Genomic DNA, 24887 nt, shown 5'->3' with positions numbered 1-24887 from the left:
TGTTGTATTTTTGTAAGCTATATTTGTCGAATGGCAGCATCAGCTCTTACAAAATTATACCACGCATTTCTTTTTATAATGTGGGCTCTTAAATTGTTCACATCATTTTTTTCCACAGCTTCTTGAGCTTCTTTATAATTCATTTTTATCTACAAGGACACCATTGTTCAATAAGTGATCTTACAGTTTCAAGATTTTATATTTCAGAGAGACATCTATATTTAGGTATCCACTAGGCAATATCAGCATGAACAAATATCCGCTTGAGGACCAACGTTTATAATATTGTTTTCTCTTGTAAGAGTTAAATCCATCTTATTATTAATGCAACAAACTTTCAACTAAAGATCTGAAAATAATATATATATCAAAATGACTTAAGCAGTAATAAACTTGCAAACGCGTTTTCTTAATCTATTCAAACCTTAGTTAAACAGAAAAGATGGTCAACAAACAAACATTTGATCAAGCTCATCAAATTTGCCAATCAGCCGTAAATACCCGCCTTGGACTAATTGAGCTCTTGTTGCTGTAGGCTGCCTGGCAATTAAACTAATCTCGCTGATGCAATTGTCTTTTATAGGAATGCTGATCCTGTTTTGGTATTCTCCCTCCCTGAACTTCAGTTTAACTATGTTGTTTTAGATCTTATTGCCTTAGCAAGAGATTATGCTCTTGTTGCTTCAAGCTTAGGAATTTGTGATTTAGCTGCATCTATGCTCAATTAGAGAAATGCAACTATATTATTAACCAGCAAAACTAAGCTGTGCTCATTAAAAAAATACAGAAAAATTAAAAAAAAACAAAAATCCAAATAACAAATTTAAAAAAACTGTTAGCTTTACGTGACATCCGGCCGGGTTACGTAAGGCCGACTTTTTGTGTTTTATTTTTTTGTGACATACCAACCTATTAACGCACCCATAACTGCAAATCCTGCAAAAAACAAACACTCAATTATCTTTTGTTCTTCGCTTGGTTGGTAAAAATCTTTGAGTTCTAGTTATGGAGGTAATTTAAGAAGTTTGTCATTATCAGTTAAACCTTTTCAACAATCATTTTGCGATAGTGACGGCTAGCTTCAACATAGTCATTTAATCGAGCTCAACTTTCTCCTTCAGCTTGGAGTTGAGCATTAATTTTATTGATAGCTTCAGTTTGTTTTTGATTCCACTCAGTTGCAGCTTTTTGTAATTGCTCAACAGCTTCATTACGTCTTTTAGATTCTTCGAGCATTTTTGAGCTTTTATCTACTCCAAGAGACTGCGCTATAAGCCCAGACCCTGTAAATGAGATAGCGTTTGCAACTGCATTAAAAATGATTATACCAATCACAGCCATTTTTTAATTTATCTTATACATTTTTTCTTCAATTTATTATTTTGAATTTTTCATCATTGTTACAGGTATTCATTCATAATCTACTACTTTTTGTCTAAGATCTTCTCAAAAAAAAAGAAAAACTTAGAACTTTTAAATATCACGCATTTCAAAATCAAGTTCAGTCCGTTTTGCAATCTTAAACTTTTTAAAGATAACGAAAGCTGCTATTTTTATGCTTATTTTATTTCTACAATAACGTATACAAAGCTTGTTAAAAAATTTTTCCATTTGGGGATCATGAAGGTTTAAAAGGTGATCTTAATAACAATCCATTGCTTCAGCAAGCTTTAAGCATTTTAGCTGTCGAGTTTTACCATAGATTTGGTATGGGTCAAATATTTAACAATTCTGAGCAAATAACTAGCAATAATCAATCTGAAGTAAACAGTTGTATTATAAATAATAATGGAAGAAACACCTAAACCTAAAATAAAATCTAAAAAAAGAACAAGTCGCTGCTGCTAAACGAAAAGAAAAACAACAAGCTTTGCTCTCTGAACTAAGTAAGCAAAAAGAAAACATTTTAAAAAATGGAAGTAGAAGAATCAAAAAAAAAATAAGCTAAAAAAGAAAATAAAAGTAAAAACTCTTCTATCTTCGATTTTGAAAATATATATCTTACTTATGCTGCTATAGGAGTAGGAGTTGTTGTTGTTGTATATTTTTTCATGCGAAAAAAAGAAGAGTTGCCTCCTCAAAAAATAGCGCCAGAGCCAGCACCTGCACCTATACCAGCGCCTTCCGAGTCAATAAAAAAACCAGTAAAAGGTTGCTGGAGTTTTGTTAAGCTCGTCTTATAGAAAGATATATTTGGATACCTTGAAGTGTTTCGGGCAGTTGTCAATTTCATCGGCTTCCGTTTTTTAAATCTCTTCATCAACTAATTTTAAAAATGTTCAAAATTTTTTCTTCAAACGTTGTAAATTCTTCTACTGAAAGCACACCATCATTTAAAGCTCTAGAAATTAATTCTTTTAGAGATGATCTAGTTGCAGCAGCTGAAGTATATAACATGTGGTAGCGTTTGCTGCTGCTGTTATATTTTTTTTGAATTAAACTGAGTAAAGCTAAAATAACCCCACACCCTGCGCCAGCTCCGATGAGCACTATGTCTACAGGAGCTCCAACACCTGTCCCTACAAAACTACCACCAACAACTCCTATTGATAAAGCAGTTTTATCGCAACTTGCTACATCAATAGATAAACGTTTTAAAATTTTTTACGGTGAACGCTTTTTTTCGGAATTCGTCACCAAGCTCATTGGCCTCTGAATATATATGATAAAGCTGTTTGAAATCACCAAGTCAAAGGTATAGGTTGAAGCGAAACTTCTAATAAAGGGCTGAAGCTCCGTTTGTAAGAATTGGGTATAGCCTTTGTTCACTTTTTTCCATTATTAGTATTATATTACTTAATTTTATTTTTCAATTCAGAGTGACATTTTTATTGTTCAATTCAGTATGCCGTAATATAAAATATCTAGTACACCTCCAAATATAACCACTGCACTTAATTCCTATTTATGGTTGTTTTTGTTTTTATTCCATTTAAGCTTGCTGTAAGGCCAAATGCTGGTTCTGGAGCTTGTAAAATTTTACTATCCCAAGCCGTTGATGATGTTGTTTTTAATGCAAGATCACTTAGAATTAAGTAAAGCAAAGGAGCTGATGTAAAGTCCAAGTAGCTGTTTGTTTTTCAAAAATTTGCTGATTTCTTGCAATGTCTCCCGCAAATTCTGCAGGACATGTAATGTATCTTTGTAATGCAGCAATAAATTCGCGTTGAGGGTCAAGAGCAGAAGCTGATGAGCCAATAATCGAAGACCGAGCAGCCAACTGAGCAAAAAGCAGTGAAACAGCGTAACAACTTATTGACTCTAAAATGCTTACAAGTTCTGCATTTGTAAGACCATAATTAATTTCAGGAACTTAGCCCATAGCACGGTTAATTACACGTAAATCAAGTGTTTTTGAATCTTGCGTAATTCGGCCCGCATCGTACCGATATTCCCAACTCTCCGACCCTATTTCACTAGGAATATTAAATTCTTTTTTTATTGCCTCGAACATTGTATTATCAACTGAAATATTCAACGGTTTAAAACCGTTTGTGCTTGGAATCGGCACTTTAAGGCGCCATAATAAAAGTGTAATAAATGTGAAATCTATAAAGAGCTCTTATGAAGCTGTCAGAAGAGTAAAGCATAAGCATGTTTACCCAAAATCCATGTGTAGCAGAAGCCATGCTAGTTGCATAACTAAGAGCGTTAATGTGTGTGTTAGGTCCATCTCCATCAACTTAATTACTGTGTTCATAACCTCTAATAACAGACTCTGCAGTTTGAACCCAATAATATGTTTAAAAAACATTTGTGTAATTTGGTTTAAATGTTAAGTTTTTATTTATAAAAACTACTGGGTTTTCCAAATTAGAAATTGATAAAGGACATGCTGAAACCTCGTTTGTCAGTTTAGAGTCAGGTGAGCTTGAAAGCTTTACATCGTCAGTACTTAAAATTATATTAGGTAGTGGTATTTCTTGCTTATAAATAAAATTAGGATCATTAGAGCTAATGGGGTATAAGTGTTTCCCCATTCCAAAGTAAGAGCCATCGCTGCCTGATGGAGGTTCATTTGTTAAACCTGGATGTTCGTAACGAATTTAAAAGGCTGCTTTTATACCTAATTTTAATACATCTAAAAATACTAATAAATGAAAAATCAAAAAATAAAAATTTCAATAAAATTTTTCTTTTTTGATTTTTCATTACCTCCTTTATTAGGACCTCCACCACATTTATCATGATCTCTGCCACCTTTTTCTCCTTTATCTGGACCTCCTTTTTATCTGGCTTTTCACCTCCTTTGTCTGACTTTTCACTACCTTCGTCTCCTTTGTCAGGCTTTTCACCACTTTTATCTGAGTATAGTTTTTCTCTTTGGTTTTTTAGTAAAAAATTCTATAATAAATCCTATTATACCCCCTATTGAAATAGGTAGTAAAAGTAACATAGCAACAGGTAATGATTCTGTTCTAAGTATATATCGAACTTTATCCATAAAAGCATCTTTTATTTTAAAAAATATTCAACGAATATCTTGAAATACACTTTTAGAGTTATTTTGTATATTTTCATAATGTTCTTGATTTTTAAATAATGTTGCTCTTGCATTTTTTTAGTAAATCCTTTTATGTTTTAACTTCTGATATTCTAACTTCATTTTTCGCTTTTAAATCTTGGTATTTCTTTTTTGCGTCTTCAAATCTTTCATTTGCTTTAAGTAGTTCATTTTGTGACTTGTTTAAACTTATTTCTAAATCTCTAGTCGCTTCTTTACTCATAGCACCAGCATTTTTTTCTTCTTCTAAAAGGTGTGTCATATATTTTTTCCCAACTTATCCTTTGTTTCGTATAATCGTTAAAAGACACATTAAGCTCAGTTAGCTTCGTAGAATGTTGTTCGCCAAGGTTTATAACAGTTGTTTCAAGGTTTTTTACATTGTTTAATGCTAAATTATTTTTCGCTTCAGCATTAACTAGCTTTGCTTTAAGATTTAATATTTCCTTTGTTTGTTTTTCAACCTTAATACCTATCTCCTTACTAATAGTCTGCAAATTTTCAGTAGCGTCAGTTAAATCTTTTGGTGTAACTTTTCGACCATCCACATTTCTAAAAATATTATTAAATAATTCTTTTAATGCTTCAAAAGTATTTATTGCTTTTGCTGTTATAACCGGTTTATTCCCTAAAAGTTATACCTAAAGCTTTAAAATCTTCTATTGTTAATTTTGATGGTTGCGCCCATTGTGTACCATTATGCCATGTCAAATAATTTCTTTTAAGTGTAAGACTAACTTCATACTCAAAATAAATATCACCACGTTCACCTTTTCCAAATTTTTTATCATTATTTATATCTTTATAGTTTGATCTAAATCTTGCTCTGCCTAACTTTAAATTATAAATTAGTGTTGCATACCATTGTCTAACTTTATTATTAACTTCTACACTATCTCCTTTATTTACATTCACAGGTATATTATTCATTTCTATTATAATTTTTAATGCAATTACTCTGAAGCAGATCGCAGAATACTGAACATTCACAATAGCAGAAAGCTGGTTAGATCTAACCAGCTTTGTGCTGCTGTGAATGTTCATTATTCTGCGTTCTGCTTCAGAGTACTTGCAGACTATGAACATTGATTATTTGAGTGCTTGGAAAATGAAGCAAACAGCCAAAAAAAACAACTGCGAGCCATGAAATTTTACAAGATTTACTACAATGGTTGTACTAAATGATGTAAATTCAAGTCTCATCTATAGATAAGACTTGAATTTACACCATTTATCAAGAAGACCTCGAATGTTATTTAGAAGTCGAGGTTTGGTTAGCCTTTGATATGGCGAAACACTGATATGAGAACATGGTAAGCTTTATGCTGAGGAGTTTCATATGTTTCAAAATTAATTCTAGAGTTGCCTGTTTTGATTATTACCGAGTCTGTCCTATGCCTCGTAACCTTTTGTATTTAGTTAAGAGCAGATTCTACTCAAACATTCATGCGTTGACAAGTATTAGATAAGAAGTTTGCAATTATTTGTAAAAGGTTCAACTAGGTTTTGACCGCAATAATATTTTCAGCAATGCCTATTGCAGACGGGTTTAAGACATGTGCATCGCACTAGATGTATACTGAGTTGGGAGCACGATTTTTCATGAATTAAAAAAATGAAAAACCATCTTTCAAATATTTGCTTTTTAAAATAGATTTCAATTGTTATTACAGTTTAAATCCTGAAAAACCCAAACAAATTTTTAGCGAAAAAAGACTCTCTTTTACATCCTTTTCAACAACATAGCGTAAAATAATAGGCTCTTTATTAGCTACAGATACGTTTTCTTTATCATCCTTTTTTTTTCTCAAACACAAAAAAAAGACTTCTGTTTATAAGATGATCCAGTGATTACAGCTGCATGGGCGAATTTCGTTTATTAGACAAATTTGAATTGCTTAAAGAGCTATGTGGTTTGGTATTAAGTCTCTGAAATTAGGTGATACAGTAACTATAGATTTTGATCATTTTGCTGTGTCAATAATATCACATACTCCCACAATGTCAGTTTTGCATAAAAGAATTTCTGCCAGTATTTGACTCTATTCCGACAATAGCGTTCTCTATCGAGACTGGCAGTAGTATTCTTTGACGTATCTTCATGTGCAGCTGACATATCTAGTGCTTCATTATGTGTGACTGGTTGGACCTCTTGATTAGATCGATGCTCTAAAAATAGTGAAATTTCACCCACACTTGTTTGTTCTGGCAAAGTTGGCAATCACTGTGACTTGGACAGTGACCTGCTCGTCAATTCTTAAAGCTGTGTTTTAAGAATTGACGAGCAGATCATATCATAGATTTTATGTAAATCTTGTATTACAAGTTGAGCTGCGGCACTGTATTATTATCTGTAACACTAGCTCCTTAAAAATCGGCATCCGTAAATTTGTGTTTGACAAAGGGATGTATGCCAGCAGCAGCAAAACCTTTATTTTTTACTACTTGTTTTTTTATATAAACCAACGTCAAATGTATTACAACGTCAAATACCATATGTTGTAGTGTTTGCAGGCTAAAATCACCCTTAGCCTGACCTTTCTTTGAATCTGGCATTTTAAAATCTAAATATATAAAAAAATTCTTAAAAATACAGCTTATAGGCTAGGGCCCTGCGAATCCGAACTTTTGATTTCGAATCGAATCTCAAATCTCGATTTAAAAACAAATTCTTTCATAAAACATGTATTTATTTAAATTTCAATATAATCAATTGGTAGGCCAGTATAATCATTATATCATATATAAAATCAGTATAATTTCAATATAATCAATTGGTAGGCCTATACCAACAAAAAAACTAAGAAAAAACTAAGTCCTTGTTTGCTCTTGCCCAGATTAGTTTTTCACTATTGGCAGAAGTGAGCGATAGTCTTTTATTGCAAAGAACTTAACCACCAACTGAGTTAACTCGTTTGCTAGCACAATTGGATGATTGAAAAAGTTTTTAGCAATCTTAAAAGAGATTGATTAGCTTGAGCTTGAACTTGAACAGAAATTGGTTCTATTTTTTTCACTGCTTTTGTCTGTGCACATGCAGCTTCTAAGTGACGTTGAATTGTGGTCTGTACAATGTCGATTTCAGTTTAATCCAATGAAAAACGTGAATCCAGATATGTGGTTATAACATAAATTGCATTTGTCAGATCAAACTGTTCAGTCAACTCAGTAGATAAAGCATCTTTCAGCTTTTTACAGTGAATGGCCTTGTACGCATTTAGCTCATTTTTTAAGTCTTCTATGCAAGGTAAAACTAAGCTTATTCAAACTGTCATATCGACAGACAAAGTAGTAGTTGCCTCAGCTATTAATTCCAGAATTGGTAAACATTCTTTTAAGATGACAATATTTTTTTCATTTAAAGCTGGAGGTAAAGGAAAAGCACATTTTCTTCTAGCAGCGCATTCAGCCAAAGCCATGGAAACAGCAACACTGTTCTTATTTGTGATTGGATGTCAAATATGTTTACATTTATAATGCAGAATTGCACTGTCAAATGTTTCTTTCAAAATATTGTATGGATTCGGTTTGAAAGGATTCGAATTAAAAAAAGATTCGAAATCAAATCCTATATAGATTCGCGAATCCAATTCGAATCTCAAAGATTCGCAGGGCCCTATTTTAGGCAACATTCTTAGCGTGAAATAATGTGTTGTTTAAAGAAAAGCAATAATACTAAAAACTAATTAAATTTGTAAAAATTCTTCGTAACGTGAACCTGGGTCCACATTAGGATGACACAAGAAGATACAATATTTTTTCTAAGAGTATAAAATATAAATTAAGAAATCAGAAAAATGTTTACAAAAATATTAACATTAAAATTAATTAAAAAAGTACCATAAATAAATTTAAAATAAAATAAAAATGCAATTAATAATAATGATTAATGCCAGTAATTATTTTATTTAGTTTTTGAACGAACAGGGTAATTAAATTTATGATTAACTTAAATTAATTACATTGTTTTGTAGTTGATTTTTAGTGTTTTAGATAACTTTATTGATCTATTTTAAAAAGGAACAAGATATATAACTCAAAATATTTAATTAATCTGGTGTTATCGAGAATTTTATTTAAGAAATTATTTAAAAGCAATGACAAAAAGAAAAGATGTATTTTGACACATTTTGATTTTAAAGATTTCTACGAGACTCCCTGATGAATAAAAATCCTAAATATTGAATCCGTCACGTAAAATAAAATGTTAAAAACGCCCTGATTAGAACTCATCTAAATTGACTTTACCTTCTACGATAATTTTTCGCAATCTGAAGACTAAACTATGAAACTCACCCACTTTTCTTCTTTTTTTTTCATATGACAGAATGTGATGAAATTTATGTTGATCTATAAATGTTTTTAAATTTTTAAGCCAAGTTTGTTGCTCTTCCAAATTCATTCAACAGCTTCATTTAACCAGGTTTTACATCTTCGTAAAATCCCAAAGAACTAATTTCTTTTCAGTTAAATAAATATGGAATAGTCAACATCTTAGTTTCAAAAATCATTTCATTTCACTTTCTCCGATATATTTACATATAATGTATAAACATTTTTTTAATCTTCAATAAATATTTCTTCAAGTTAAATACTAATGTAAATATTAATGTACAAAATAAAATAATAATGGATAATCTTCATGAATTATTTTAAATTTCACGCGTTTTACGTATACGTTTTGGATTCCTGTAGATACAAACTTATAAGTTGTTTATATATACGGTGCCTTATAAAAATAGGGTTAGGGTAATGGGTTTCATTAGGACGCTTTCCATCAAAATTTAAAGACTACTTTTCAGTATTTGAGTTTTTCATTATTTCTTTCTTCAGTTGAGAAGCTTCCTTAAATACTGATTTATAAACTCCGGCTTGACTGGGATTTGGAATGTTAATACCATCACGCGCCAATTATTTACAAATTTTAACAGCTTTCCTCGTTGATACTGTTGTTGATATTACTAGTTGCGGCTTTACTTTACTAACTTTGCTCTTGTTATGCTTCATTTTTGGTGAGCAAGTATATTCATCATCGTCATCTTCATATATATTCGACTTATTACTATCATTAGATGAGAGATCGTATGATACAGAAGTAGATAATTTGTTGGGTAATTTTCTTCACTTTGAAGAATGGATTGTTTCCTGGCCTGCTCGTTTACAGGTGGCATAACTAACTTTTCCTCGATTTTCTACTTGTAGATAATAGAGTTGTTTATCTTCAGCTGATAATCATACTCCTACTTGATTAAAGTTCTCTGCACTTGCTGCAGAAGTTGGCTCTGACATTTTCAAAGATAACTTTGGCTATCAAGCCAAACTTCAAGCAGTTTTTTCATTTTATCTTTCACTTGATCAGAACTTTTTATCCAGTAACTTGTCCACAAGTTTGATTTTTATTTGCTACGTCATCAATATGTTCTCGTAGTGAACATATTAATGACGTTTACATTTGTTGTTTTTTTTTATGTTGGAATTAATTACACATGTATCCCAAATTGAGATTTAATACATAAATTGGCGGTAAAAGTTAATAGCGAAATTTAACATCTGGCAGATTTTATCTGCAAAACAAGATTTTTTTGAGGTATTTTGTTAAAATTCTAAAAAAAACTGTTTTTCTAAATTAGATAAAATCGGTTTTCGGTATGTTTTTCAAAATTTTACTTTTTACCGAATTTATAAAAAGTACCGAAACCGAAATTTCGGTATCGGTTCAAATTGAAATTTCGGCCTAAACCGATACCAAAACAGAATTTCGGTCGTTCACTAGTTTTAAGTGTATTTTGTTAAAAAAACTAGTTTGGATTTATAAAATGAAATGTTTTATAAAAATTAATTATTTTGTAACATGGCGTCAGGAAGTTTTCACAAACTGACTGACATAAATATAAGTTTAGAAGAAAAAAAAATTTTAATTTAATAGTTCAGTTAACTAAAGATTGACAGGTCTGCCCAAGGTTCATTTTGAAACAGACCTGTGAATTTTTAGTTAACTGAAGTTAGTTACTGCTTGTTTGTTTTCTTATAATCCATTTCAAATAACTTTAATAGCTGCTGACAAAGACCTCACTTCAACACTGTCTTATCTTTATTTCCAAAATAAGAAGTATCGATAAGAAACTTTTAAATTCAGTCAAATTTAATCAAACTAATTAAACGTCTTTGAATTTAATTTTGTAATATATAATACAATGCATAATAAAGTTTTTAATGTAATGACATGTTAATTATGAAATTGTTAATAAATGTAATTTAAATTTATTATGACATGAATAAAAGTTGAAAACACAAAACTGTTACTTTAAATTACAATAAATAGCAAAAGGAAGTCGTTAGAAATACCTTTATGGCATAAAAATAACAATGAAAAACTTTCTTAACAAATACATTGTCAGTATGGTTTCTTAATACATTGCTTAAATATTTTGACGCAAAATGTCCGTAACATCAATGGTAAAACGTGCCCCGGAGCCCGTTTCACCCAATTTAGAGCATATCTTTATTTTTTAGTGCAAAACACAGACTGTTCGTCTATTTTCATATAAGTCTTGTGCAAATAAAAAGAAAGGTTAAAATTTTAGAAAATATCAATAAAAAAAAAAATAATGCACATAAATATTTTTATAATTATGATTAATAATAAGTTAATTTAAAAAAAAATTAAAAAAACATTCTCCGGATGATTTCCTTAAATACATATTAGTAGCGCGTTACACCTGAGTGCCGTTTTAGTGCATTCTACCCTCAGTGTTTTGTTTACGTGTGTGTATGCGTGTGTATATATATATATATATATATATATATATATATATATATATAACCTACTCGTTATCTTTACAACCCACAAGAAATTTTTTGATTTATTTTTTACTGTTTTTTTTTTGTTTCAAACTTTCAACAGAACATCCAGAACAAAAGATAGTACTTCTTATCCTTGATGGTTATTCAACACATACAAAAAATCTAGAAGCATTAGTTTTAGCTCGAGATCATGGAATAGTAATGCTATCTTTGCCATTACATAGTACTCATAGGCTACAACCTTTAGATAGATCATTTTTCAAGGCTTTGAATTCTTAATATAACATTGCCTGTGATAAACGGATGCAAAGCCATCCAGGCAGATGTATTACTCAATAATAAATTTTTGGAGAGGCTTATGCAAAGGTTGTTGGTATGGAAATAGCTATTAATGGATTTTGAGACACTGGGATATGGCCAGTAGACAACTCAGTGTTTCAGGAAGAAGACTTTGCACCTTCCAAATTACTCAGAGGAGAGTTGAGTTCAAATTAGAATATTTCCAATTGCTGATTTTACAAAAACCATTTTTTTAATCAGTTCTTTTAATCCCTTAAATCTAAAATCATAAAATATTTGCAAAGTTGTAAAGTATATAAAATCAAAAAAGTGGTACAATATTGGATAATATGTACAATAAGGTTATATGTACAATTAAGGATCTAGTTTCCTTAATTGTACTCTTAGCGCTAATTTTTTAGTTTGATTCTTTGGAACTTAACGCTTTTTAAATTATGAGTTTTTTTAACATCTTTATAACAAACAATCCCTAAATTATGAAATACAATTGAATATCCACGTTTCAACTCAGTAGGATGGCCTACATTTTATAATTTGGCCTTAGGGGGTAAAATATTAGCAACCTTACCCTCTCTCTCTCTCTCTTTCTCTCTCTCTCTCTCTCTCTCTCTCTCTCTCTCTCTCTCTCTCTCTCTCTCTCTCTCTCTCTCTCAGAAATTTCTTAAATATGATTTGAAAAAAAAAAAATTCTAAAATGATTCATTAACAATAACTTTTCTTATAATTATCAATTACTCGCACTAAGTCTTTCCTATTAATTGCACTATACAATTCTATCAAATAATCGACATTTTTTTCAGCTATTAAACCCATGTTTTCCAAGTTTTCGAAAAAATCATTAGCACATTCTATATTTTCACCAACTCCACCTATAAAAAGGAAAAATAATAAATTTAAAAGACATGTTCCTATAACTAAAAAATTTATAGCCAGGGCTGTAATAAGGACAGATCTGTACACAGTAAAAAAAAAAAAAAAAAAAATATATATATATATATACCTGCACCCTTGCTCCCTTCTAGACTGTGATAGCAGTTTTTGCGTCAAAAATATTTTTAAAGATTTAAATGTAAATACTTCGAAGCATTTAACCTAATAAAACTGGGTTTCAAATTCAACTTAATAAAAATACCAAGGCCGCTCAGAGGGGCCGCAGGGTACTTTTACCTATGCACATGGAAAAGAGGGCACAAAAAAAGATTTTTTATTGTGACTAGTAAGCCTAATGAATACATTTTTTTTGAACTAGATAATGAATAACTGGTGTCCAGCTGAATCATTTTAAATATTCCTGCCTGTTAATGTGCTAATCAGCCTAGTACTTCTGCAAATTACTAGATGGCAGTGTGACTCTTTTTAATGACGTAATTATTAAGGATTATCAAAAAAGTTGATCTTTGTATACCTAATACAGGTACCTTGAAATTTTTTAGAAATTTTAGAATTTTTTATAGATAAAATTTTTAAGAAATAACAATTTTTTAGAAAGTTTTTTAATTCAAAATTTTTTAGAAAATAGAATTTTTGCTTTCCTAAAACGAGGTAATTTATAGTATTAAATAAATTCATTGCTTAATTTATAAAAAATTTGCAAAATGTATGCAAAACAAAGGGTAATTAGTACGAAAAGCGGCGTTGATCGCACCCATCGACCTTACCTGCAGTACCGGCATGTAACTTTTGTGAATATTTTAATAATTATTGTAATAATTTAAAAGAGAGAAAAAAAGTAAGATTTTATGAATAATTTTAAGCAAAAAAAGCACAATTAAAACAAAATAGAAGTTTTTTTTTTTGTAAGATATTTTGTAAGATTTTTATAACTTTTAGTGTACATTTAGTGAGAAGAAATTTTATAACTTGATAAACTTGAAATTTAGGTTAAACTAAATTTCAAATTTTTTTTTTTCAGCGTGGAAGGACTGATTTCAATGGCTCCAATTTAAATGTAATTAAAATTCGAATTATGCAACACTTATCGAATTATACAACACTTAACCGAATAAAAGTTTTAGAAACACTACTAATGTTATGTAACATAAATCAGTTTAATTACTCTCATTCTAATAATTTTCAAATATTCTTTCTCGATACATTGTTTTAAATTCATTTAATATTGTGAAATAGCATTTAATTTTTTATATGAATTCGAATTCTGAATTCAGATAAAATGAATATAGTCAATACCTTCAACAATCATTATTCAACTATTCTATCTGACAACTTCAGGTAATTTAGTTTTTTAAAGTCAATTTTTTTGGTTAAAAGCCATGGAACAGTAGAATAAGTGTTCTTTGCCGGTGAAAAGTATCAATTGAATATTTAGACGTGTAATTAATAATTTTTGTTTTTCCAATAGAAATTTAGTATCTCTCCAATACAATTGTTTATCACTTACACATCTTTGAATAAAAACTTCATTTTCAGTTTTCAAAAGCATAATTAAGGGTCCCAAGATAAAAAAAAAAAAAAAAAGCTGCAGAAAAAGTTATAAAAGAAAACAATAACAAACCTACACTGAAAGAGTGCCGCTTCAAAAATTTCAAAAAAATGGTATCTAATAACTCTACGTCAGACTAAGTAGTCAAGGTATAGGTTAATAGCTTTAATATTTTTATTAACAATTGTATATTCATAATTTCATTCCAAAACTGTTAAAACAATTCTTTTTTAGATAGACCATTTTACCAACAGCGTTGTTGAACCCTTGGGTCCAAGAAAGCCATCTTCCCCTTCAAATGTTTCAACAGCCCTTGAAGAAGAAGATGATAATCGAGTGAGGTTGGGGCGCATTCTTATTTCATAAAATATCTGCAGAATTAAAAACATTAAATATCTGCAGATATTAAAAAAATACTGTAATTCTCAAATGCTGTTTTAATTAAGGATAAAGAGGCAATTTCACTGGGTGATCAATAGGGTGGAGTGAATTTTAGTTTTTTTTACAATTCGTTTAGCCTGGGTGTGCAAAAGTTGTCTATTAATTTCAGAATTACTCTGGAAAAATATCAATGCTCTAGGAAATTATCTTGAGGTGCCTCAAGACCTTTAAAATTTTAATGGGTCCCTAATATTATGTAAAAAAAAATTTTTCAAAAGTATGTCATGTTGGGTCTCAAAAGAAGCAAAATTTTATAAAAATTTCAAAAATAACAATTATTTTATAAAAAAATTATTATTTAAGATTTTTTTGAAATTATAATTTAAAAAAATAAACTTTTTTCATTTTTAGTTTAAAAGGTCATTTTTTCTGCAATAAACTATAAAATAACAATTTTTTTTTTAAATAATTATTTTTGAAATTTTTATAAAATTTTGCTTCTTTTGAGACCCAACATGACATACTTTTGAAAAACTTTTTTTTACATAATATTAGGGACCCATTAAAATTTTAAAGGTCTTGACCCAGACGGCACAACTCGTTTAAAAGTTACGCGTGGTTTCTGTTGCGTGTTTAAAACTCCCGAAAACACTAAGAATAATACGTGTCAAGAATAGGGTTTCGATTCCGTGAAATTAACTACTATATTATACCAAAAACCAGTTTGGATATTAAGTTTTTAGTGATGGTTTTTCAGTTACAAAAATGGAGTATTAAATTATCAGAAGTTTTCGCAACGAATGTGAAACCATTACACGCGATTTTTCAAATTTATTGCATTTTTATTATTCGGAAGGTTTTAGAGTGTGTAACAAGAACATTCAGGAAAACATTTGTCGAGAAAATTTATATGTTAAATAAATTCAGTTTTTGTTAAGCATTAGTATGTGTATATATATATATATATACATATAAATATATATATATGCACATATATATATATATATATATATATATATATATATATATATATATATATATATATATATATATATATATATATATTCATATGCACATATATATATATATATATATATATATATTTATATGCACATATATATATATATATATATATATATATATATATATATATATATATATATATATATATACACACACACACACACACACACAAACACACACACATATATAAATATACACGTGTGTATACATGTGTCTATATATATATATATACACATATATATACACACGTGTATCTATATATATATACATACACACGTGTATCTATATATATATACATACATACTTGTGTATCTATATAATTTATACAATGTATATTTTATATATGTATGTATAATACATATATAAAATATGTATGTGTTTATTTATGTATTCATATGTATATATGTGTGTATGTATAAGTCTATATATTATGTATATATGTATAAATATATATATATATATATATATATATATATATATATATATATATATACATATACATATATACATACATACATACACTTATAAATAAATGTATATGTTATGTATACGTAATATATACACATATACACACATATGTGTGTTTATTTCGGCGTATGTATATTTGTGTGTATTTGTATCTGTATATGTGTGTTTATTTCTGCGATGAATATATATATATATATATATATATATATATATATATATATATATATATATATATATATATATATATATATGTATATATATAACAACACTAGTATTTTTCAAACATATATGTTATATGTTTGAAAAATACAAGTGTTGTTCCTATATAAATGTGTGTGTACTAAATGCTATAAGATATCCTAATAATAATAATTATTTAACAAAAATGAAAAGAACAAGTTCAGCATAGTAGAAAGAATATATGGGAAAATATCGATCAGCCTTAGCTGGAAATTTATTTCCTGAATGTTTAAATTTGTCTTCGAGCTGCGAAGCTGCATCAATATACTACCTTAGCTTCATGGAATAAACTTTCTCTACCAATATTGACAGCAAAATCTAGTAATACTTTGTTGCAAAATACTGTCTGTAAGTAACTTTACTTATCTGTAAATGAATTGTTTATATTTGAAAATTATTATGTAAATGTTAAATTAATTTTTAATTGTTTGAGAAGATACAAAAAATGAGTCAGCAGTATAAAAAATATGGCATGAGCCGAAGCCAGCAAGAAAATTTCTTGCATAGTCTATCTGATTGCAGAAATGATATTTTTTTTTGCTGATAAAGGTAAGGGTCTATTATCAAGCAGACTATGGCTAGTGATATGCATTAGCACATATTGAACTTTTTTTGTTTTGTTTGTCTGTATATATATATATATATATATATATATATATATATATATATATATATATATATATATATATATATATATATAACATTTTTAAACCAGAATATGTGGGTTTTAATAAGCAACAAAACATAAATTGAAAAGACTCTACTATAAGTCTTCTACTTACTTATAATCTACTAAAATAATTTTAATAATTCTACTAAAAATCAACTACTCATTTTTTCACATGTTCAGCGAAAAAGACAATGAGAAAAAATATTAATCCTGGTACAACTGTTAATGAAAATACTTGTGTTGAAACTCTAGTTATTTATCTTTAACTTCAAAAAATTTAAAATGACACTAATAATTCTTGTAAATTTTGTTTTTGCAAATTTTATCTTTCAGGAGTTTTACCGTTATCACATAATCTAGATGAAGACAATATATTTATAGAAGACTTCAGAAACTTAATAAAGATAATAATATTAATGTTGATTAAGGTAGGTGACTATTAATGAACAGGGGGCATGTGTGCATTTGGTTTTTTTAAATATTATGTATAACTTATATTTATATTTATTACCTATATTTGAGTGTATATTAGTCTAATTTATCTTAAAACAGGATATTTGCACTTTAACAAGCAACAAAACCTAAATGTGATGGTTTCAAATCAACTTTTAAAGATTTTTATATTTATAAGCAAAAATCAATTAAGAGAGGATTTACATCCTGGTACAAATGCTAATGAAAATACTTGTGGATATTCGGGCTTCTGGGTCTTTCCAAAGTAATAACTTATTTGCATTTAATTTAAAAGTTTATAATATTTAAAAAGTACAATAGTATATTTGATGAATTATGTTTCTTAATGGGTTTCATAAATTCTTAAAGGGCGTCTCTTATTTAGGTTGAAGTAGGTGGCTCTAAAAAACAATTTAAAAAGAAGAATGAAGGGTCGATTCCGTCTAAATGTACAGACACAAACAAGCGTGATTAGTAAGGAAAAAAGCAATTTTACTCTTCCATCGAATCATCAAGAAATTTGGGCTACTGCAATAGTTTTTAGATAAAGATTTGAATGAAATTAATTTTGAACAGGTTACCTCAATTGAGGAATTAGTAAAGTTCGAGACCCGACTTTGAAGAAAAATTAAAAAGAGCATTCGATGCTACTGGAATTGTTTGTAAAAATGCGAAAGCGTATTGTTATACGATTTTAGATTTTATAATGACGGAAGAGGCGATCAATCGAAATTAAATATTATGTATGGTAACCATGTGCCAAGCGTTTTTTATTAGCTTATTTTTAATGATTTGGTTTTTTATTTCTTCGTTTATTTTTTCTTCGTAGTATTATTGTAAAATAATTTACCTTGAAAAACAAAAATAAAACAACAAAATTGTCGTAAATATAATGTAGTATATATAAAAAAAGGTTTACATGTTTAAAGCTATAAACGTGTCTAACAAAACCTACGTATTTTTGGTTTATCATTAAACCGTGCTGAGCAGCTGTTAGTTCAGGCATAAGTTTGGAAAACTTATGCCTGAACTAACTTAAGGCATTAAATAAAGTTTCCGTTTGGAAACTTAATTTAATGCCATAAATCCGTTTTAAACTATAGAAAACACGAATTTAAAACCTCATAAAACACGAGTTTAAAACCTCAAAAACACGTATTTAAAACATAAAAAAACTCGTGTTTGAAACCTTAGAAAACACGTGTAAAACTCCAGTTAAACTTCCCGTGAAATCCACGTGTTTTTGGTTTACGCCTGGATCGTAACAAACACGTGTTTATACGGGTTTTAATTCCGAGAAAAAACCAGATGTGCCGTCTGGGGAGGCACCTCAAGATAATTTCCTAGAGCATTGATATTTTTCCAGAGTATTTCTGAAATGAATAGACAACTTTTACACACCCAGGCTAAACGAATTGTAAAAAAAACTAAAATTCACTCCACCCTAGTAATCAAGCAGTTGGAAATGACCCTGCTTTGTGCTAAAGAGCTTTTTCCCAAGTCGAATGCAATCTAGTCATACCAAACAAACCAACTCAAAATCCGGCACTTTTTCCTAGAGATTCTATAAACAAAAATGTTCCCGCCTCAACTTTTTACGAAACTTCTCTCAAAGGAGAGAAGATCAACAGAGACTAGCTGATCAGGAGTGGAAAAGCTTTCCTATTTTACCAGCTCTATTTTCGAAAAAAGCATACTTTTGGCACTGGATTTCAGTTTTTTCTCTTGATGTGGAATGGAGGAGTAAAAGGTAAATGGTAAAAATTAGGAGTAAAGTTTAAAAGCCACCAGTCTAATGTTCAGCACAGAAATAACTAAATCGTCTGGATATCAGCTTTTGAAAACTTGAAAAACCAGACTGGGATCGATTCAGAATTTGAAAACTCAACAAGAAATGAGGCATCTAAGTGGTATGAAATTTTACGCTGTGCCCTGGGCAAAACTCTCCATTTACCTTCGAGAAATGTGTGTTTACAGTTTATATTCATAAAATAATTTTAATGTTGCTTGGAATATAAATCTGCAGTGGCTTGCCATATTATTAGACTTAACAAGAAAAAAACAATTTTACGCCGTAAATATGTTTTTCGTGGATAATTTTTTATCATTTAAGGTCATTTTACTATAGATAAATAAAAATCAATGTTTATTAAAACGCAAATACATATATTTAAAAGATAATGGAAAATAATTTAAAAAAAAATCCTGAAAGAGCTGAATAGCTAATATTTTGTATGATGTCCTTTGCTGCAATTACACTTTGTATGCGCCATGGCATAATCAAAATACATTTTTTAACCGCTGTTTGAAGCTCTTCACTGTGGTTCCATACATATATTAGTTTTTCAATTAACTTCTGCTTCATTGTTTTTTTTACTTTTGACTATTTCCCGGATTTAAATCCAGAGAATTTCCAGGCCAATCCAAGATATCAATGCTTTTTTTCTTTCAAAAACTTTGTAATGGTTTTAGCCTTGTGACATGGTGCCCCATCATGCATAAAAATGTATTTTTCTTCGTTTGGGAACCATTGTGTCAACTGTGGTATTAGTCTATCATTAGGAATTTCCTTATACTGATCTTGTCTCGTTGTCCCTTTTACTATATGCAGCCTTCCAGTACCTTGAAAATTAATTACCGACCACACAATGACAGATGTTTTTTCATTGTGACAACCGTAAAGCACCATGCATGCTTTACGGTTGGCACCATGGATGCTCTACGGTTGGCACAATCCAATCTGAGTGACATTTTTCACCCACTCTTCTTCTAACAAGCTAGTTTTGTCACTCATGACCTGAAAAATGCTCTCATCTGAAAAACAAACCTAAAACATTCACAAATAAGATTTAAAAAGATACCAAAATCAAGTTAAACTTTACAATTAAAGATTTTTATTCAACATTACTTTTGGAAAATATCAATTCCCTGTTCATTGACAATCTTGGTCAATAAGTTGACAGGGTGTTTTCTTTGTTGTAGACAAATATCCCTAATTTTTCTGTCAGTCCTGGGTGCTATTAACCCTTTCTGCCACAAGCGCTTGTACGAGCAGGTTGTAAAGGTATGTCAAAATCAAGTTTTTGCTTCACTCTCTTCACTGTGCTTTGAGAAATGTTGAATATCTTAGCTTATCTTATATTGTGACATGCTTGTATTTTTTAAATATCCACAAATTACCTAGTTTTCGTTAAGAAATATCACATGCCCTCCCCATTGCTAAAAAAAAGAAGAGAATATTTAATAAGATTGTGTACTTATCGATAGGAAAATAATTTTATACATTTTTGTTTAAAAAATATGAGTATTAAGATATACACACCTTTGTGATTAATAAAGTATACGATACTAGTCACAAAATCTTCACAACGAGGTATTCCAATAATATTAATTGTAGAAAGAAACACCTCACACATCCGTTCTATGCAACGTTCTGTTCAAACTGACAACATTTGATAAGAATGACAATAAAAGATATGAAAAATGTTGCCATTTATGAAGTACCATTTTTGGCAAGATTGCCTAAGTAAAAAATAATGAAAGAGAAAAAGATTATGGGAGGGGCAAAGGTTTGTAGTGGTGTTTGTTCACTAAGTCTGATAATATGGCAAGTCACTGTAGATTTATCTCTTTATAATCTTTATTTCAATATTATGCTCATATTTATGTAGGTTCATTAAACATGTTGGACGATGATGATAATTGTAATTTTTTAGAGCCGCTGAGCTTTTGGGGAAATACAATAAGGCACTCCAGTTACATCTAGAAGAAGTTCCTCAACATCAAAAATAAGGATTAAGGATGCAACTGCACTATTTGACCTGGAGAACTCAAAATGAGTTTATTATGGCATGTGGGGAAATTGTTTTCTCTGCTATTATTAAAGAGATCAGCAATTTATTTTTCCGCTATTGTTGATGGAACTCTGGATGTGTCTCTTACAGAACAAATCAATTTTGTTCTTCGATTTATCAGCCTAGGATCTGACAATCAATGGATAGTAAAAGAACGTTTTCTGAAGGTAGAAAGTCTGAGAGAAAAAAATGGGTCCTGAAATTGCGAAGCTGATTATAGATGTTTTGGATCAAAGCCGAATTCATTAAAGAACTGTTATAATCAGGGCTATGATAACGGAGCTAACAAATCCGGTGTATATAAAGGAGTGCAGGTCATCATTCTTAAAAAAACTCCTCGAGCTTTGTACATGCCTTGCAGTGCGCTTAGCCTCAATCTAGCTGGCGTTCATTCTGCGGAATTCTCTACTGTAGTCAAGAATTATTTTGGCAACATCAAATCATTGTATAAACTTTTTAGTAGTAGCCCCATGAGTTGGAAAGTTTTGACAAAGATAACTGGACGGTTTCTTCACCAAACTTTCATGCTTAATTAATAAAGAGTTTACCCAGGAATCTGAAATTTAGGATCGAGTAAAAATCGAACCCATGCCCCAGTTTCTGGAAAAAAATGGCAACACATAAGGGGTCGTCCATAAAGTACGTACGCCGAATATTTTGAAATTTGACCCCCCCTCCCTCTGTTGCCATGCGTACTTTTATGTCCCCACCCCCCTTAAAAGTACGTACGTTTCTCAAATATCCCCCCCCCCCCATTCCCTCTTTTATTTTTTTTTTGCTAATAAAAAATTTTAATTAAAAAAAAAAAAGACGGAGGGTACCTTAGATACTTTATACGACCCCAAAGCTCTTTGTTTGCGCATTTTAAAAACGTCTTTAAGTATATATGCAAATAATAATTTAAATAAATTTAAAATTTTATAAAGATAAGTGCGTATTTGGGCGAGAGGTTAATGCGGCGGCAATAGTCGTCGGAGACCTAAGTTCGATTCCTGGTGAAATCCATGTAAAACTTTTTTTTGTTTTAATAACGAATCAAATGTAAATAAACTATACTTAAGGTGGACGTTTTTTTCAGGCACCCCTCTTTAGTAAGTAAAAAACGAGTCTAAGGTGAGATCAGTAATATTGAAAACGAAGGGTAAAACCCAGTGGGAGAGGGCAACAGCAAATTTTGTGCCCTTTTGCTAATTAAAGAAGCTTTTTATTTTAGCAAAACCTAGCGGTCAAATTTGGAAGATTTTGAGACGCCATTGACACGTTTTTTTTGGGGGTGACTCCGTCGCATCAATTACGGCCCTCAGGTCTTACTCAGGGACAGTATATAAGGGGTGGCATGTGCCCCCTCAGAATTTTTTGATGTTCTAGATAGAAGACTTTCACACATCGTGCAAACTTAAGTTTGTTAATATGCCAAATGAGGTGGCCTTACAAAAAATTTGGATGGCGGAGGCCTGGGAACAATAAGCCCTAAAGCGTTTGCCTCCCCCCTTCCCAGCCCAAACGTGAGGGAAATATGTAGCAAAATTTTTAACTTCAACATTTAAAACTAAATTTAAATTTATCAACAGATTTTAATTTTTGTAGAAAAATATTGTAAATTACAAAAAAGTTATGACCATGCAAAATTTACATCCCTCTTATTTTGGGGGTCGGGAGGGTAAGCATTTTAAGGCTTTTTATTCACAGGCCTCCGCCATCCCGATATTTTGCAAGGCCTCCTCATTTGGCATAGGTATAAACAAACTTAAGTTAGGAGTTTGCACGATCTGTGAAAGTGTCCTATCTGGAACATCAAAAAATTCTGTGGGCGCCCATACATGTGTGTGCATAGAGGAAAACTATACCCTCTACTCCATATACCATACATCTTTTTATGTTGGCAAACTAGAATCTTTAGTCAGAATGTAACTTTTCTATTGATTAGCTGGTGAATTGTGATAAATTAGAAAATCGAAGTACGTACTTTTAAATTGAACCCTCCCCCCCCCCCCCTCCCATACGCTTTCGTACGCTTTTTGAAGACCTCCCCCCTCCCCCCTATGAGCGTACGTACTTTATGGACGACCCCTAAACGTAAAAAATGTAAGTAAATTTTTTGACAAACTAAAATACTTTGTTATTTGAATGACTCAATAAGTATAAGTTGACATTCTAAAGTAAATTTTAAAGTTGCTCTTGCGGAAAAAAAAATTTTTTTGATAAACTTGATAACTTTCATAAATGTTATGAAGCAAAGTTATGAAGAGTGCCCCAGTTATTTAAAAATGCCTTTGTTAATTACTTTTAATGAATAAATTCTTACTCATTAAAAGTAATTAACAAAGGCAAAAGCATTATTAATTTTTTTATTAAAAAATTAATAATACTTTTGCAATTCTTTGTTACGTAAACTCTAAAAAATTTAATTCTTAACAAAAGATACAAAAAATCCGCGATAATTGCTCGGTAACTTAAACGATGTAATATAAGCTAAATATATAGTATCAAGAAAACAAGTTTATTTTTCTTAGCTGGTCATCTCTGATGAATTTTTATATATTTTTTAAATTGGTATAGAATTCTCAAAGTCTTGCAAAAATGTTCAATACAATCTCCGTTACTGATTTGCAGAAATCTGACCTAGTTAAAACAATTTTTTTACCTTGTTTTTTGTCTAACGTAGGGTAAGTGGCATTTTCAGTAATTCGTGTGCCCTTTTTTGGCCAGACTCTAAACTTTTAGCTTATTTTATTATTCAGATCAACAGCTTTTATAAAAAAAAGCAAAAAATTTAATTTACAGTTGAAATAAACAAAAACTTTCAGTGTAAACAGGCTTTAAAAATTGCTGAACTAGTAAATCTCAATTTGTTGAGCTGTGTATATATATATATATATATATATATATATATATATATATATATATATATATATATATATATATATATATATATATATATATATATATATATATATATATACACACATATATATATATATACACATATATATATATATACACATATATGTATATACCGTCAAAGGGGGTTACTTTGGCCAGCGTGGGTAACTTTGGCCACACTTCGGTAAAAAGATTATTTAGCTTATAACTCCATTAAATATATATTTTTTCCCACTTTCATACATGCAAACCATAGATTACACTTTAACTTTAATTATTATGTGGGTATTTAATTTTTCAGCTTTTTTTAGGTTGGCACTACTGGCAGTAAAAGTTTTGTTGTTATGGTTACATCAATATTTACCTTCCAAACTTTTCCATGAACACCTAACTAAATACGAATTTACAAAGCAAGTAAGTACTCTAATTACTTATATATATAGTTGTTAGACATTATCTAAATTATTACAATAATATGTAATCAATTTTTTTTGTTTATTGTTAAGAATGTTATGGCATAACCTATTCCAGCCTAAGTGGGGTAACTTTGGCCACTTGGAAAGAATCAGAACATGGAAGAAATCTGGCAAATATTCCAAAAGATATATTCCCTAGACTGCTAAAAGAGCTGATTGATGGACTTTATGCAGAAAAAGGAAACAATATTGTTTCGAGATTTAGAAAAACTGGTATTTATCCACTCTGCAAATAAAATGTTCTTAAAAGACTTCCACAGAAAGAAGTTAACTCCAGCATTGTCAGTGAAACCTTTATTGAACACATTTCTAAGAAAAGAGATGAGTGTAAAAGTAACACAAAAGATAAGAGGAAGCGAAAGAAATTGAATGCACTACCTGGCAAAAGCAT

At 30.0% G+C, this 24887-nt stretch overlaps 2 long non-coding RNA genes across 6 annotated transcripts in view; one reads left to right on the top strand and one right to left on the bottom strand.

Moving 5' to 3' along the window:
* Nucleotides 1-12306: 12306 nt before the first annotated feature.
* Nucleotides 12307-24887, bottom strand: part of LOC136088920 (uncharacterized) — a 29851-nt gene continuing 17270 nt past the window's right edge. For both annotated transcript variants that reach the window (XR_010642638.1, XR_010642639.1), the window contains exon 3: nt 12307-12477. This is a non-coding gene — a long non-coding RNA (uncharacterized LOC136088920). The remainder of the gene's footprint in view (nt 12478-24887) is intronic.
* LOC136088921 (uncharacterized) lies at nt 15960-18161 on the top strand. 4 transcript variants are annotated; one of them, XR_010642642.1, is made up of 4 exons: nt 16257-16508; nt 17164-17258; nt 17383-17548; nt 17669-18161. It is a non-coding gene; the product is annotated as an uncharacterized LOC136088921 (long non-coding RNA). The 4 variants fall into 4 exon arrangements; XR_010642643.1 differs by having other exon boundaries at nt 16257-16709; XR_010642640.1 differs by lacking the exon at nt 16257-16508 and having other exon boundaries at nt 16863-17258.

Source organism: Hydra vulgaris, chromosome 12 (assembly GCF_038396675.1).
Source record: "Hydra vulgaris chromosome 12, alternate assembly HydraT2T_AEP".
In the NCBI taxonomy this organism is placed as follows: domain Eukaryota; kingdom Metazoa; phylum Cnidaria; class Hydrozoa; order Anthoathecata; family Hydridae; genus Hydra; species Hydra vulgaris.
Note: the sequence above shows the minus strand (reverse complement) of the source record. Positions and strands in the feature narration are given on the sequence as shown.